The 17003-nt window shown below is 36.0% G+C and overlaps 1 long non-coding RNA gene across 1 annotated transcript; it reads left to right on the top strand.

The window, feature by feature from the left end:
- The first annotated feature begins 804 nt into the window (after positions 1 to 804).
- On the top strand, positions 805 to 16303 carry LOC107564893 (uncharacterized). Its single transcript, XR_001606302.1, has 3 exons — positions 805 to 870; positions 7679 to 7684; positions 16292 to 16303. It is a non-coding gene; the product is annotated as an uncharacterized lncRNA (long non-coding RNA).
- Positions 16304 to 17003: the final 700 nt, after the last annotated feature.

Genomic DNA, 17003 nt, shown 5'->3' with positions numbered 1-17003 from the left:
TTTGCTGAGAGCTTGTCTAGTCATCAAGGGGCTGTGTTGTGATATTTTCTAGGTGCAATTCCACCATGCGGTCTGGATACAGGCTGGATCTGGCTGACTATGGTAAACTTGGGATAAGAGCGACAAACACTCTAAAACAGGGCTGTCCAAACTCGGTCCTGGAGGGCCAATGTCCTGCAGAGTTTAGCTCCAAGTTAATTAAACACACCTGAACCAGCTAATCAGGCTCTTACTAGGCATATAAACTTCCAGTCAGGTGTGTTGAGGCAAGTTGGAGCTAAACTCTGCAGGACACCAGCCCTCCAGGACCGAGTTTGGATAGCCCTGCTCTAAAAAATACTGGGTTAAAAACAACCATTTCCGGGTTATTTGGCACTGGGTAAATATTGGACAGAACACATGCTGGGTTATTTTGACCCAGTTTTTTAGGTTTGCTGGGTTGTTTTTTTATATAGTGCTGGGTCAGAGAATCTATTGAAGGTTTTTCATTTTATATAATAAAAATGCACTCTAAAACCTGTTTTATATGTATAGGACAAGAACAGTTCATCTACAATATTTGTATTCAATGGCAAGTCAGTCTTTTACAGTCATAACATACTCAAAAACATTCTGTAAATGTTTTAGGATGTGACAGGAGCTGCAAGAGCAGCCAATGGTAATCTGTGGGAAGAAAACTGCTATCAGTAGGTTGTTCCAGTTCATTAAATGACTTATATTCATGACTTATCTTATATTCATATTTGAAAAGTTATAACAAAAACAGCTTTACCTCGTGCCATCTTGTCAGTCAGTCATTTGTTTCATAGCGCGACCACAGCTGCAACAATGGCGCACTAGATCTATAGCGCTCCTGTTGTAATCTGTGGAGTGCATGGAAACTTTTGTTACATACAACAGCGAAGTCGTGTCGTGTTTCAGCCCTGGTCGCGCATTCATTTGACGGGAGGTGAAACTTCTGTGGTGGCACCGGCGCATTGCTCGCTTAATCCGGTGAATGCTGCATTTGTAGAAGGCTAGCTGGGCTAGCAGACGTTAGCTGGGACGTATATTTAAACAAACATTTAAACAATAAACTACAGACGTTTTCCTATTTATACAGTAATTATTTCATAGGAATACAATATAATACATACCTTAATTTAATTCAGGAAGTTTCCCCATCGGTCAAGTTTTTTGTCAGGACAGAACACAAAATGACCACTGACAAATGTATCCAGTTTTAACCGGTTTGACTACCCAACATTGGGTTACACTGACCCAGCACTGGGTAGGTATGTGACAGGATTCATCATTTGTATTGACAGTAAAAATGACTCAGCAGCTCAGTTACAGAAAAACTACCTAGTACCTGTGTAAAAAAATATTAAAAATCACCCAAAAAATCACCCAACAAGCTGAACCCAGCATTTGGGTTAAAAAAAGAACCCACAATTTTTTAGGGTGCAGACAGAGACTGATGTAAGTATAGATGCCATTCCTCTTTCGATGTATACATCGGGTGTTATGGAAAGTGTTCTCATTTCTGGTTGACCAAATTAAGCTAAACTATTCAGGAATTTTTAAGTAATCAGCTAATTTTTTTAAATGTATGCAAGAATTAATAGGATACCAATGCAGTGTTGACAGGACCAAGCTCAAAGGATCCTGTCACTCAGCTGCTGAGTCATTTTTACTGTCAATACAAATGATGAAACCCGTCATATACCTATCCAGTGCTGGGTCAGTGTAACCCAATGTTGGGTAGTCAAACCGATTAAAACTGGATACATTTGTCAGTGATCATTTTGTGTTCCGTGATCAAACTTCTTGGTTCTAGTTAGCACTGTATAGCAGCTATAAATAAATTGTACTACCTTATCTCGAATAGACCACCCCACACTTTCGTTCTCTGTGGTCAGTAGTGCGCGACTGAAAAATGCATATCAGTCAGTGGCTAATATTCAGTATATGAAAAAAGCAATTTATAGCAGTGACATCATCAAAATATTTGCATACTGATTTGTGTTCGGATGCAAATGTATTTTAGATGCACTTTTAACCAGCCGACAGAAAACAATGTTTCATTATAATGGCAAAGATTCTCTGATGCAACATTTTATTTAAACAGAAGCAATCTTACCTAAAACTTCATTGCTATTCTCCTTCTGCCAAACACTGCTCTTTCCTTTAGGAAATGCAAATCTGGTTGATCATGCAAAGTGGATATTCTATTTTTAATGCATAACGTGAATAAAATATGATAAAAAATAAAAAAAAACATTTGAAAAAGATTTGTTTTAAAGTGTAATGGTTTATAAAGTACCTGAAAGCCATACTCAAGTAAAAGTACAGATATCCTACCAGAAAATAACTTTGGTAGAAGTTGAAGTAACCGTTTAGAATATTACTCGAGTAAAAGTCTTAAAGTATGTGATATTTATTGTACTTAGGTACGAAAATTATTTTTTAAATCTTAAACGTACTTAAGTATTAAAAGTACAAGTAAATGCAAAATGGATGTTCCATTTTGTATTTTGGGGTAAGAATAAAAAGCACTTCATCTGGTATTTAGTGTTTTTCATTCCAACATCAGAAAATATTTCTGATATTTGAAATTATTTAAAACATGAGGAAATCCGCCAGTAGGTGACAGCAAGTGACTGTTAATGAGTGAGTCATTGAGATTCAACCGATTCATTCAAATGACTGATTCATTCAGAAACAAAGCATTTGACTGTGTTAATGAATGAATCACTGAATCATTTATTCAAACGATTCGTTCAAAAAGCTATTTCATTCAATAAGTAAACACCGTCCATTGCTCAGAGACGCAAAACAGTGCTGTGATCTTTGTTTGGACATCGCAGATGATGCTGTATCGCACATCCCAGACTCGACTTTAGTGGAAAATGTATCATCCGGCGGTTGTGCACGCACTTGTTTATGAGCATGAGTCTAACTTGCAAACGCCAGACCACTGATTCGTCAAACCTGCTTTCCTGCAGTCCGTGTACTTCTGACTATTTTGTAGTAAGTAACAAATATGCTTCAGGGAAATGTATTGGAGTAAAAGTATACATTTTAATTAGGAAATGTAGTGGAGTAAAAGTAAAAGTTTGCTGAAATATAAAAACTCAAGTAAAGTACAGATACTCCCAAAATATACTTAAGTACTGTAACAAAGTATTATTACTTTATTACATTACACCACTGGGTATCGTTGTCTGCTTCTGCCCCCACCCACAACCCCAACCCCCTACTGTCTTATTCCATCCAGCCCCTATGAGCTAGTTTCATATCTCTCTTCTCTTTCGTTTAGCATACATTTCAGACACAAAATCCAATCAGGTCCCTTTGGCCTTGTGTCCTGGCTGTGGTTCTGACCAAAACTACAGTTCTCTCTTATCTTGCCACGTGTTTGGCTCATAACACCTGTCATTGCACAAGTAACGGACTTCAGTACACCTGCTGCTGTTGTTCCCTTTATTGATCAATACACAGCCTGCCAGTCATCCTCTTTACATGGCTGGATTGTGACCTGGGACAAACATGGCATAAATTCCTTTTTCAATTTGACTGAAAGTAACAAATAGTTTCCTGCTGTTAGGAATTGCTGTCAGGAATTTTGTTTCTTGATTTGTCCTCTCTCCAGGTTCATGGTCATGGAAAGACTGGAAATATCAGGGAATTTAAAACAACAACAACAACAGCCTGGAAATATCATGGTACTTAAAGAATCAAAAACACTATCGGGCAGACAATCATTTGCTTGTCATAAAAAGGTTATGGAAGTTTCTTTTATGAACATACATTTTTGAAGTTATGCTCTGAAGTATTTTATTGGCTAGATATTGCTTGTATGGAGTAAAATTTGTCTAATTCTTTTTGTTAACACCCCCCCCCCCCCCCCCCCCAAAAGACAGTTTAAAGTCATTATAGTGTTAAATGATAAAAAAAAAAAAAAAACATAAATAAATAAAAAAACAGAAAACATTGAATAGACATTATGAAGTAGGGATTCCTGGGTGGAATGCTGTTTTTGTAACATGGGAAATATGATTTTCAAAAGACAAGTTGCTATCTAATATAACAACCAGATTTTTGACTGTAGAGGAAGTAACCGTGCATCCGTCTTGTTGCAAATTGTAATCCACGAGATTCTGTGTACTGTCTTTTGGTCCAATTCTTTCTGCCTTCCGTTAAATGTGATTTTATATCTCCAGATTGTAATTTTATATCTCACAATGTGACTTATATCTCACAACTGCAATTTTATTTCTTGTAAGTGTGACTTTATATCTCATAATGTAACTATTTGTTATTTTAAACTTTATCTCACAATTACTCTAAGGTAGAATGATATTCCCATTTTAAAGCCTTCTTAGTCTTAGTCCTTCTTAGACAGTAGACTCAGTTACGTTTCTTGTTTTGATGCCACAAAGCTGGTGTTTACATGCTAACAGCAGGTGGGAAGAGTGAATTATTCTAGTTCACTCAAATTCGCCATCGCTACATCTGTATTACTGGCTGTCATCCATAAATCCTAAAAACACAAAGGCATATTGTCATTTTCTCTGAGATGGGATTAGGAGTTGTGAGAGGAAATTATGGAGAAATAATGCCATCCATCTTTCTCTTGGCTGTAGGAGCTCTCAGCTCTTTTGTTTACGTCAGTCATGCATTATTTAGCAATGCCTTAAACATAAGCAAGCAGTGTGCTGTCATGAGAACTAGAGCTGCCTCATTCCACAGAGAGAGAAATGTGCCTGCTTCTTAAAAACATGGCGAGCCGACACACACACACCTTTACTGCAGATTTGATCTTTAAATAATCTGCCGTGCATTAGGGTGCTGTTCATGAGCAATGACTCAGTCCTCTGTTTCGATTTGAACTGGGTTACAGTGTTGTGTACACAATACTGAGCTGGATCAATACACTGTTGTAGCAGCAGCTTTGTGACAAAATGTGATACACAGTGAAAAAGAGCGTGATCGTTGACGTGGCATCTGTAATTTTAGATTTGTGTAGAGTGACGTTAGTGTTCCTGGTATTTTGGCCAGAAACATCAAGCACTGCATAATTTTAGGGCAGAATTATACCGAACTGCTTTGGCTGATGTAACCATGGTAACGGAGGATTAAAGCAGCTTGCACCGCAACTTTCTTCATGTGTGGCTGTAGCTAAGTTTTAATGCAGCTCCCCAATCTGTCACTGTCAAATCCTCTCTTAAAACTCCTCTGTCATTCAGCACTGCTAAAATATTTCAGTAGTTTAACTCATTTAGCATAGGGATTTTAAAACTGATAGCTGGTGCACCCAATAGTATCTGGGTTTATGTATAGACTCAGAGGTCGATGCTCTTGTTCATTAATCTAAAGATCTTCGATTAGACTTGAAAATATATTTTGCAGTATGTGAAAAAGCAACAGTGCTGACTCATGGTGACCACTGAGAACAACTGTAATCTGCTACATATGTGTGAATTAAGAACATAGATTTTGACAGTTATTAGTATATTTAAAGAGTTTTTCTGTACTCTCTGGAGAGCTAGATCAATGCTAGAAAGTCTCGCAAGGAACAAGGATGTCTGTAGCAAGAATATGACCAAAGTATTTTGCATGTTGATGGAGGACATCTGTTAGAGAACCGCACATTTTTGCATGTGCTATAGGAGTAAGATGGGGTAAGATGCCCCCGGGGCAAGATGACACCCCCACCTTAATTATTATTATTTTTTTCTTGACTATAGAAAGCAAAAAATATTATATCAGCACTTTAAGTTTTTTTATTTGTGTCATTTCTTCTGAATATCAACATTTCTATCGTGACAACTCTTGGAAGATTTTAGCATGGTAATGGATATGACAATGATAATGTATTTGGTCTTGGCGGAATACATCTGCTACGCTGCTACTGCTGAATTGCTGTTGCTGTTGGTTATTGCCTGCCTTGTAGATTATTCCTGCTGCTAAATCAAAGCAAGTACAGGAACTTGCTACTGCCAATACATATGCCGATACGATGCTGTGAGTATTCACTGTACAGCTGCTGCACAAGTAGCATATTAACATAATATAATATATATAATATAATATAATAATACATAATATAATATAATAATAGCAGATCTATACAGGTGGAGCTGGGAAAGATGGAGGTTTTCAGAGGAACTCTGAAAGTGCACTGCGAAATTCTCTAGTGAATGCTAACCAGCCATTTAAATCTAAAGCAGTAAAGCTCATTAACTGCATATGCAACATGAAACAATCAGCTTGTGCAAAGTAGTTTAATGCTGTGAATATCATCAGATGCATTAACAACCCATCAGCCTGCACCATCTAGAGTTTCATGACAGAACTTGGCATTTGTGAGATTTCAAAACAGCTTTGAGGTTAACCGATGTAATTTTGTGTCAGTTATGTTGTTACTTGTGCTTATTGTTACTTATTGTAATTAATGGGGTTATTGTTTAATATTTCTCTGTATTAGATGTAGCGTCTGGACCACTCAAACACACAATATATATTGTTAGCTAGATTTAACAAATACTCTGTAACACCCCAGGAAGCCGAACAGGCCCCTGGTTCCATAACAACCCTGACATCAGATACTTTTACGACCTTGTGGAATGTGAGCAGAAACTCTCACTGCATTTTCCAGAAGCAAGAGGCACAAATGCACAGTAGAAATGGACTTTTCTACTAATTAATTAATAGGAAAACCTTTCTTTGAATTTTTTTTTTATTTATTTACTGTAATAACACATTGGCTGATGCATCATCATTGTGCATGTTAAACTTATTTCTAAATATATTAAAATTTAAAAGTAAATCCACATCTTCGGGGGGGAGGATATCTACAGAATCTACAAAAACTGAAAGCAGCAGAACTACTACCTTTTTTTTTTACCAACAAGTATGGCACGTCGCTGTTTTTATGTCTCATTATATTGTCCACATAGTCTTAATAATTTCAACATGCTCTATTATAATTATATTTTTGGGGGGTGAACTTAAATCAAGAGTAGAAAAAAAACACAGTTTCAAAATAGCTTCCCTAACACAATAACAGATTACCATATAGCATTGTACAAAGTAAGATTTAGTTAGCATATTTATTTGTTCAGCAGCTATTTCAGTATCTGGATTTGGAGTCTGTATTTGCAGGGTAAATGTGAGTGTAAAGGTGAATCATTATTATTTATTAATTATCATAAATTCTTGGAAACACACGATGATGTGAGTGGGCAGCATTCGGATGTATTTATATAGCAGGGGAGTTTCTCAGAGGAGGTCGATTTGGATGAGAAAATAATCAGTAATAATTCAGGAAATACAAAAGTATAAAAATCTTTATAGAGCATGACTGTAGGAGTAAGATATTAGGGGTAAGATGTGAACTATATTTGCTCCCTTAAATTGAATTGAAGTGGCATTTTTAGTTTAAAAAGGATTTTTCTATCATTTTCTATCATAGATGCATCATCTTTTGTTAAATTCTTACTTTTCATCATTAAAAACAGTTCGAATAATAAAACACTATAGGGATGTAAACAATGCCCTATAAATGAATGTTAGTGTTCTAGGAAGTGGAAGCATGGATTTAAAACTTGTAATTACAATGTTTGAATATCATACAAGAGCATACCAAAATGCTAAAGCAAAACTCAGTTCCTGGAGGGGTGGAGCCTTGCAGAGATTTGTCCCAACACACATACCATATAGTTTTCAAATAACCCTGAAGGACTTGATTAGTTGGATTAGGTGTGTTTAATTAGGGTTGAATCTAAACTCTGCAGGGCTCCGGCCCTCCAGGAATTGAGGTTGACACCCCTGAGCTAAAGGGATGGGGTACCCTGGCAGAGCCAAAGAGTTTAAGGGTTAAGGCGCAGTGAAAGGTTTGGAAATCCATGGTGGAGCCAGGGTAACGACTGACAATGCCAAGGCTAGAGGGACCCTGGTGGAGCCAAGGAATTGGAGAGCCGTGGTGGAGCTGAGGGATTGTAGGGCCAATATGGAGTCAAGTGCTCGGAGGGCCGAGGTGGAGGCGGAGAGTCGAAAGTTCTAGGCTTGGGCCATGACTCAGAAGACCATGGTGGATATGAAGGGCTAGGAGACTGTGGAAAGGCTAGCTCCAGGACTGATAGGGTTGTGGACGCTGGCTCTGGGATGGACAGCACAACTGAAGTTGGTTCTGGGATGGACAAATTCTTTGGTTGGGGGTCTGTGTCAGGCATGTGCACAGGCTTGGGGTGCATGATGGACGAGTGCGCAGCCTTAGGGTCCATAGTCAAGTCAACTCAAGTCACCTTTATTTATATAATGCTTTATACAACAATTTTTTGTTTTAAATTGTTAAACAGGAAAATTGTTTGTCGATAATGCAAGAGGACAATAGTAAACAGTACATTTTTCAGTTAAAGTCAGGTCATCGTTGATTCAGTGATGTCATTGTCCAGCTCAGTTCAGTTCTCTTCAAATAGTGTCTGTGCAGTCATATTGACAATATTGCCAGAAATGAAGTGTCCGAAACAAAGCAAGCCAAAGGTGACAGTGGCAAGGAACCAAAACTCCATTGTTGACAGAAATGGAGGAAAAAACCTTGGAAGAAACCAGGCTCGGTGGGGGTGGGGGGGGCAGTTCTCCTCTGGCCAGACAAAACCAGCATGGTGTGGTTTAATTCCAGGCTGCAACACAAGTCATATTGAACAAAAGACTCATCTGGTTCTCGTAGTCTTTGCTGAGGATTTGTGCCGATGGCTGACAAGGTCTTCGTAGGGGATCTGTCGGTTACACTTTATTTCGATAGTTCACTTTAGACTGTAAGTAACTTTGCAACTACATGTCAACTAACTCTCATTAGTGCATTTATAGACTGTTAGATTAGGGTTAGTAGAATAAGTTGCCATACTTGCAAAGTTACTTATAGTCAGTAGAACGTCTGTTGAGCGACCATCAAAATAAAGTGTTTGCAGATATTAAGCAGACAGTTTAATAATACTCTAATGATTGCTAGTTTATATGTAGTTGCGAAGTTGTTTATAGGTAGTAGAATGTTTAAAGTGGACTGCCAAAATAAAGTGTTACTGATCTGTCTCTAGGGCTCATCTAATTGACATGGTCTCCGCTGACATTCAAGGCTATAGAGGTAGTCTCTAGGTATTGATCCACCATCTGATCTGGATACGGACTGGATCCGGGTGGCTACAATGACCTTGGAATAAGAATGAAAAATACTAATATTAGCATAGATGCCATTCTTCTTACAATGTAACAAGTACATCAGGTGTTATGGGAAGTGTTTGAATTATAGAAAAGTGATAGTGTGTTATGTTTTTGCCAGGTTAAAGAGATTAACCTGGCATAGTGTATAATCTAGATTCTAGATTCAATATAATTGAATCTAGATTCAATTATCTATAGTCTATAAGCTAGATTAAAACATGCTAGGTAGATTGTTCCAGAGTTTGGGCATTAAATAGAAAAAGGATCTACCGCCCACAGTTGATTTTGATACTCTAGATCAGTGTTTTTTGTTTTAGCCACGGCACAGTTTTGATCAGTAAAAAATCCAACGGCACACCACTAAGCACTGAAATATAGCAAAGTTGCACAAACATGCATTGCTAAAAAATGGCAAGTAGTACTCACATTTAATGTGAAACTTAGGCTTAAGTCAGGTAGAACACAAGGTCATAGGTTGCTTTATGTTGAACATTGTTGTTTATGGTGATGATAAAACAACAAATTTACATATTGTTGCTGTCGGGCGGAAACCTTGTATGTCCAAAACAACTACTTTCAGGAAATGTAAAAAAAATTGCGAATGACGGCAATATGTATTTTGGCCCCATCTGAGGCAGTGAGTGTGTCGCATTACATTTTAAACAACTTATAGGTTATAACGTTTATTGTAGCTATATGGGCATAGTTATTGTAGTTTATTGTAGCTATATATACAGGTGCATCTCAATAAATTAGAATGTCATGGAAAAGTTAATTTCAGTAATTCAACTCAAATTGTGAAACTCGTGTATTAAATAAATTCAATGCACACAGACTGAAGTAGTTTAAGTCTTTGGTTCTTTTAATTGTGATGATTTTGGCTCACATTTAACAAAAACCCACCAATTCACCATCTCAACAAATTAGAATACTCCATAAGACCAATAAAATTTTTTTTTTAGTGAATTGAAAGTAAAAGTGAAAGCCTTCTGGAAAGTATGTTCATTTACTGTACATGTACTCAATACTTGGTAGGGGCTCCTTTTGCTTTAATTACTGCCTCAATTTGGCGTGGCATGGAGGTGATCAGTTTGTGGCACTGCTGAGGTGGTATGGAAGCCCAGGTTTCTTTGACAGTGGCCTGTGAAAAAGTGAATTTTCTTTTAAGTGAAAATATTAGGGTTCAGTGCTTAAAATGTGGTGAATCATTTAATGCTTAAATGAATAAATAACTAGCCTAAACAAACAAACGAAAAAGTAAATAAATCTTTAAAAATAATAAATATAAATAATTGAATCAGGAGGCGTAGATGACTTGTTACATTTCTCAGGCTAATTGAAATAAGTTGGAGTTTATCTTATAGTTTATCTTTCTTTCTCATTTGTTGTTTATTTCACTTCATGGTATTGTTCTGTCCTGTCCCAACAACATAAATGCCTCACTGAAATATCTAAAATCTTAATTTTAATGTAAAAATTAAATTACATTTAAAGACTCCATCTCATAAGGCTGCGGTTCTCTCGGTTGGTTGTGCATCTTTTTCTTCCACACTTTTTGAGTGTGTCCTCGCTGCAGCCTGCAGCACGATGACGTGGCTGGACTATATCCACTACGTAGTGGATATTTTACGCGCGTGCGCTGTAGTAGGTCTCGAATAAATTTATATTTTTATTTACATTTTATCATTTTGCAGATGCTTTTATCCACAGCGACTTAGTCTAACGACTTGGTCTAAGTTAAGTCTAACGCAGTACATGTAGCAAGGGTTTTTGACCTACATTACATATCTACACGATGACCTACATTACATTACAATGTAAAAACTTTAATGTCTAAATTCATCTGCGATGTTTTCGTCTATACCGGCAACTTCAAAGGTTTATTTATTTAATTATTTGTTTTTTGAATAGCCTGCAATTCATATGTTATCGCCAGGATGCACATCAATGCTGTATCCATTATTATAAGGATACAACAAGCACTGTAACATGACTGATATGCAGACGTTGCACTGTAAATAGCTAATTATTAAGATATACTTCTGTCATGAAAACAAATTCCTCGTATGTGAAAACATACCTGGCAATAAAGCTCATTCTGATTCTGATACATCACTCTATCAGAGTTAGCCTAAATGTCTTTTTGATTCTATCCGTCATGTTTATTTAAATTTAATTGGGGGTATTAGATTAATCCGATCCATTTTGTTTATTTAGATTTTATATTATTCTAATATAGCTAGAGAGAGAATGGAATGGATGGTTTATGTCTTTAGCCATTTATAATCCCCCTCCAGGGATTTTACTTGCATATAGGCCTAACACACAAAAAAAGAAATGGTCATCTTTGTGTTAATATGCCTTGTCCCCGACCGTGTGTGTATTTATTTGCTGGAAAATGGGATTAACTGTAAAAACCCGGTATAACCCGGGATAACAGATCTATCGGCTTTACGGAACCCCGACTGACAGGATTGTTTTTCTTCTTTTTATTTTTATATGGTATAAAAATTATGTCCGCATATTTTAGTAGGCCTATAACTTTTTTTATACTCTGTCACGTAGAGCACAGAGAGTGAGAACGAAAAATAATATTTGATTCATGAACGAATTTTTGACAGAACTATCTAACTCTCTTGACTATCAGAGGAAAAAATAAAGACAATAGTTACACCCCATTTTTTTCATAAAGAACAAACAAAATTGTAATTAGTAGAGTTTTATTTCTAAAACGAATCAAACTAATAAAAAATAAACATAGCTTACGTACCCTTTCATTCAAAACTACGCCATCGTTGCTTAAATAAAGTTGGAATACACTACTAGTTTAAAATCACAGTATTATATAATTTGTGTAAGCCTATGAAACACACCTATATCTCGTAATTACAGTTTAATTTACATTAAATACTAGCTTCAATGACAGCCCCACTTTGTGCATGCGCATTAAAATCCAATATCTGCGCATACTCGTCAAACATCCAATATGTATTGGATCTGATCCAGCTATGTCATCGTACTACAGGCTGCAGCGAGGACCTCTTGCACTTTTTCCTTCCACTCAACTTTCTGTTAACATGCTTGGATACAGCACTCTGTGAACAGCCAGCTTCTTTGGCAATGAATGTTTGTGGCTTACCCTCCTTGTGAAGGGTGTCAATGATTGTCTTCTGGACAATTGTCAGATCAGCAGTCTTCCCCATGATTGTGTAGCCTAGTGAACCAAACTGAGAGACCATTTTGAAGGCTCAGGAAACCTTTGCAGGTGTTTTGAGTTGATTAGCTGATTGGCATGTCACCATATTCTAATTTGTTGAGATTGTGAATTGGTGGGTTTTTGTTAAATGTGAGCCAAAATCATCACAATTAAAAGAACCAAAGACTTAAACTACTTCAGTCTGTGTGCATTGAATTTATTTAATACATGAGTTTCACAATTTGAGTTGAATTACTGAAATAAATGACCTTTTCCACGATATTCTAATTTATTGAGATGCACCTGTATATACAGTTTATATATATATAAATGTTTTGTTTTTTTTTTGGCCAAAAATTCATGATATCAAAGATGAAGCACTATGCACAGGATATATAAAACAGCATATTAGCTACACCTAGATGGCAAATACGACTCTTCTCCACTCTTTAAACACAAGAACATTAGCCTTTGTAGACGTGGTGTTTGTTGACAAAACACTGTACTCATTCAAACATCAGTTTTTTAATTTATCCTTGCATTGCGAACAAGCAGAGATCTTTCTCCAGACTGTGCACGGCACTTCATTCTGAATGGAGGGGGAGTTGGAGTGATTAGGTTTCACTGACAGTTTGAGGATCCAATGGAGTTATGAGATTTAGTCACAAGCTATTTGAATGCTTTTCATTGACTAAATATTTGAAAAACCTACAAACAGACATAAATATGACCAATACCATTGATTTAAAATAAAAATAATAAAGAGAGAGAAAGTTTTGATAATTTTCCACAGCTCACACTAGTGTGCTGCGCGCAGCACAGTGGTTGGGAAACACTGACCCACAGTATGTTGCTAAGCTAACATCACAATACTGTAATAAGCATAAAAAATATATCACACAGGATATAAAACACGTAAAATAACTTTTTTTTTTTTAAATTCAACTATCAATATTTCTTGGCATTGAATAAATTATAAGTAAACTCTTTTGCAATCCTAGATGGATTATTTTTAAAAACCTTTTTGCACTGAGCTTGCTACAGTGCATTCTCAGATTACCTTCTATAAAAGATTCAAGGCTGCCTTAGAACTTCTCTTAGTTTGTTACATGATAGCCCAAACAACTTTTATCTTGTAATTTATGGATGGTTATGTCTCTGAATTATGACTGAATCAAATTCGAAGCGCTCAAAAAATATTTAAAACACCTCAGATCACTCATATTAATGTGTATCATTGTTCAACTTAAAAGTGTCTAAGGCCCCGTCCACACGGAGACTGTATTAGCTGTATACGCATACATTTTGTATCGTATAGGCGTTTCGTCCACACGGATCCGGCGTTTTGGCAGAGTGAAACCGATATATTTTGAAACCGGGTCCCAGAGTGGATAAATCTGAAAACGCTGCCCTTGCGTTTTCGTGTGGACAGCAAATCCGTTTTCTGAAACAATGACGTCATCAGCCCACATCTCGCCCCTAGTCAGACACAGCTACTTCACATAACAACAAAAACATGAACAAACACTGAATGCTTGTCTTTTTATTAACTAACATTAACACAGATTAATAAATGTATTGTTCCATGTTCGTTTGTATACCTCGCGCAAAGTTTATGCACATAGTCCAAGTCTTCTTCTCTGTTTTTAGTGTATCTCTGTGGCAGAATTACAGCGCCACATACTGGTCTGGCATGTATACTACATAGTTTTGTATCGGTTTTGTGGTTTCATGTGGACGCAGATATTTCTTGAGATGAGGGGAAAAAAAGATTGGATAGGGAAAGCTCTGGATTCGTGTGGACGTAGCCTAAGCATGACAGTCTGTGACCATATAGTGATCTTAGCAGAGTAAGATATATCTTTTTAAGGTGTATTTTTTTTTCTGTGAAGTTTGACTTCAAGGGTTATTGCATAGGAGGCTTGACTATTTTTTATAAATAAAGCCTCCATAAGATATATATGTTTTACTACTCTCATAATTTCCAATACCCTTTCACCCTTTGCATGCGACTTACTAATATAGATTATTGCAATAAAAATATTTGTTCACTTTTGGAGAGTTTGAAAAAAATGATTCATAGCCCAGAAGTTTTTTTTTTCTTTTCTCCTGTCATCCTGGATTCGTGTGGACGTAGCCTAAGCATGACAGTCTGTGACCATATAGTGATCTTAGCAGAGTAAGATATATCTTTTTAAGGTGTATTTTTTTTCTGTGAAGTTTGACTTCAAGGGTTATTGCATAGGAGGCTTGACTATTTTTATAAATAAAGCCTCCATAAGATATATATGTTTTACTACTCTCATAATTTCCAATACCCTTTCACCCTTTGCATGCGACTTACTAATATAGATTATTGCAATAAAAATATTTGTTCACTTTTGGAGAGTTTGAAAAAAATGATTCATAGCCCAGAAGTTTTTTTTTCTTTTCTCCTGTCATCTTAATTTGAACAACAGTGATTGGACTGAAACATATTAAAATATTCAGTTCAGAGATTGAGATGTGAGGCAAAAGTAGACACTGTTCAGACTGTCAATTGATTATAAATATAAATAAATACTTACATGATATGTTAATTTATCAAATGTAATATATATAACTATTTCAGATGTTGGTTGTTGTCACATCTCACATTTCACCATTTTTCAGTGTCTCACATCATGAGTCCTATTTATAAAATATTATGCCAAGTTAAAAACAGTTCAGCTTTTGTCTCAAAATGCCTGCATTCTAACAATGTTTGGATCATTCTTCTTTGACATCTTTGGAAGTCCCTGATATACTGTAGTGCAGGCATCCACAAACAATATGTCTGTGCTATTCTTACAGACATTCTTGAAAGAGCTTTTGCCTTAACCTGTAAGTCAACTATATGTGCCTCTCATCAGAAGCCCTTTACTATGCTCAGCCAAGATGGATGCAACTTTAGCAGCAAAATATATTTAATATTTTACAAAATACAAGCAACTCTAACTTCCTTCTTTGAGTTCTGTTGACAACTCTCATTCATGTTGTGAAATGCATGGTGGCCGTGGCCAGTTGGAATTCAGTTATGGGACTTTTAAATCTCTAAACAGTTCCTAGATAGCAATTTAATGAACTTACTTCAATAGATGAACTCAGTGGGTATACAACAAATATAGAGTCTGATGACATTACCTCTAAAGCAAAGAGCACTTTAGCCACTATAACATTTCAAGAGGCAACAATATTTATTCATGGGCTTTTATTTTATGTGCCCTAAGCCTTGTGCCATTGGAGCCTTGACATCTCCAACATGCATCCTGGACCTCTCTCAAGGCTGCCGGTGAGATTACTTGGATCTGGATAAAACCTTTTGTGCTATGTAGTGTTGGGTTGTCAACCTAAACTCTAACTTTGCCAAATTTTTCAGTATAGCATGATGGTAGTTCAACTGTGTAGCAGTGTAGTTCTTCAAAACACTAGATCACTTTTTTTGTTTTCTCACGTAACATTGCATTATGCTTCTATGCAATTTTATATTGTCTTGTATAAATTAAGTTGGTTATATTGATTCAGTAGATATAAGATACCACCAGATTAATCAGTTTGGCCAATATATTTTTTGTTATTTTATCTTTTTTTCTTTCCTTATAACTTCAGAATATACACATTAAAACATCTTAATAACAGCTTTTAACTATTAATTATGTTTGGATGTATGTCATGGATTTCTAAATGAAAGCTATGATGATAATAAAATAAGGCATTAACTGAATGTCATTGAATAATAAAATAAAACTTTTTCATCATCGGTAAGCCTGAGAATAACATCTCTCCACAGGCCGTGAGCTCCCTTACAGACAGGCATTAGCTTAAAAGGTTTTTGAGACTTTCAGTGAGAGTTATCTGTAATTGAAACAGGGAATTTTTGATTCTACCGATATGTTGATTAGCTACTGAGTCATTCCACTAAACATTCACTAAATCCCCATGTGTAATAGTTCATGCAATTATAGTACAAATAACAAGCCATATTTCCATAACATATTTGTGATTTGGTTCATTGAATGGGCACACAATAAGATACAAACAGCATGTGTCATTTAGTCCTGTTTAGATAATAATCAAGAAATTCAATGTTTAAACGATTGTGTTCAAATATGATTAGAACTGCATTGCCTTGTGTCGGAAGTAGCGATGCACATTGCACCAGTGGATATAATTTTAGCCTGCATGAAGTCATGTTGTGCTTATTGCTGGAATTTGTTCTGCATCACAAATTACAGTAATTAGTCGATATAACCATATTTGGAAAACTATAATTATTATTTACTGCTGTAGATCTTTATAAATCAGGCTAGCTCCCTTACATTTAGTGCTGATTTCATAGTTAATTTTAAAGTAATATGTACCAAATCATACATTTTAATAATGCAGCCCCAAATGACTCTTACATTTTATTTTTAATGTGAATTGTTATTAATTAGACATGTCAATTTAACATGCTAGTTTTAGTAAATGAATTACATAAAAAGTAACTCAATATAAAATAAATAATAATCATGCCCCTAGACCTGTACATGAAATCTGTAATAAGCAAATGTCCTAATTGAAGCTTGAAGCTGATTTCATT

Source organism: Sinocyclocheilus grahami, unplaced genomic scaffold, assembly GCF_001515645.1.
Source record: "Sinocyclocheilus grahami isolate Dianchi unplaced genomic scaffold, SAMN03320097.WGS_v1.1 scaffold969.1, whole genome shotgun sequence".
In the NCBI taxonomy this organism is placed as follows: Eukaryota; Metazoa; Chordata; class Actinopteri; order Cypriniformes; family Cyprinidae; genus Sinocyclocheilus; species Sinocyclocheilus grahami.
Note: the sequence above shows the minus strand (reverse complement) of the source record. Positions and strands in the feature narration are given on the sequence as shown.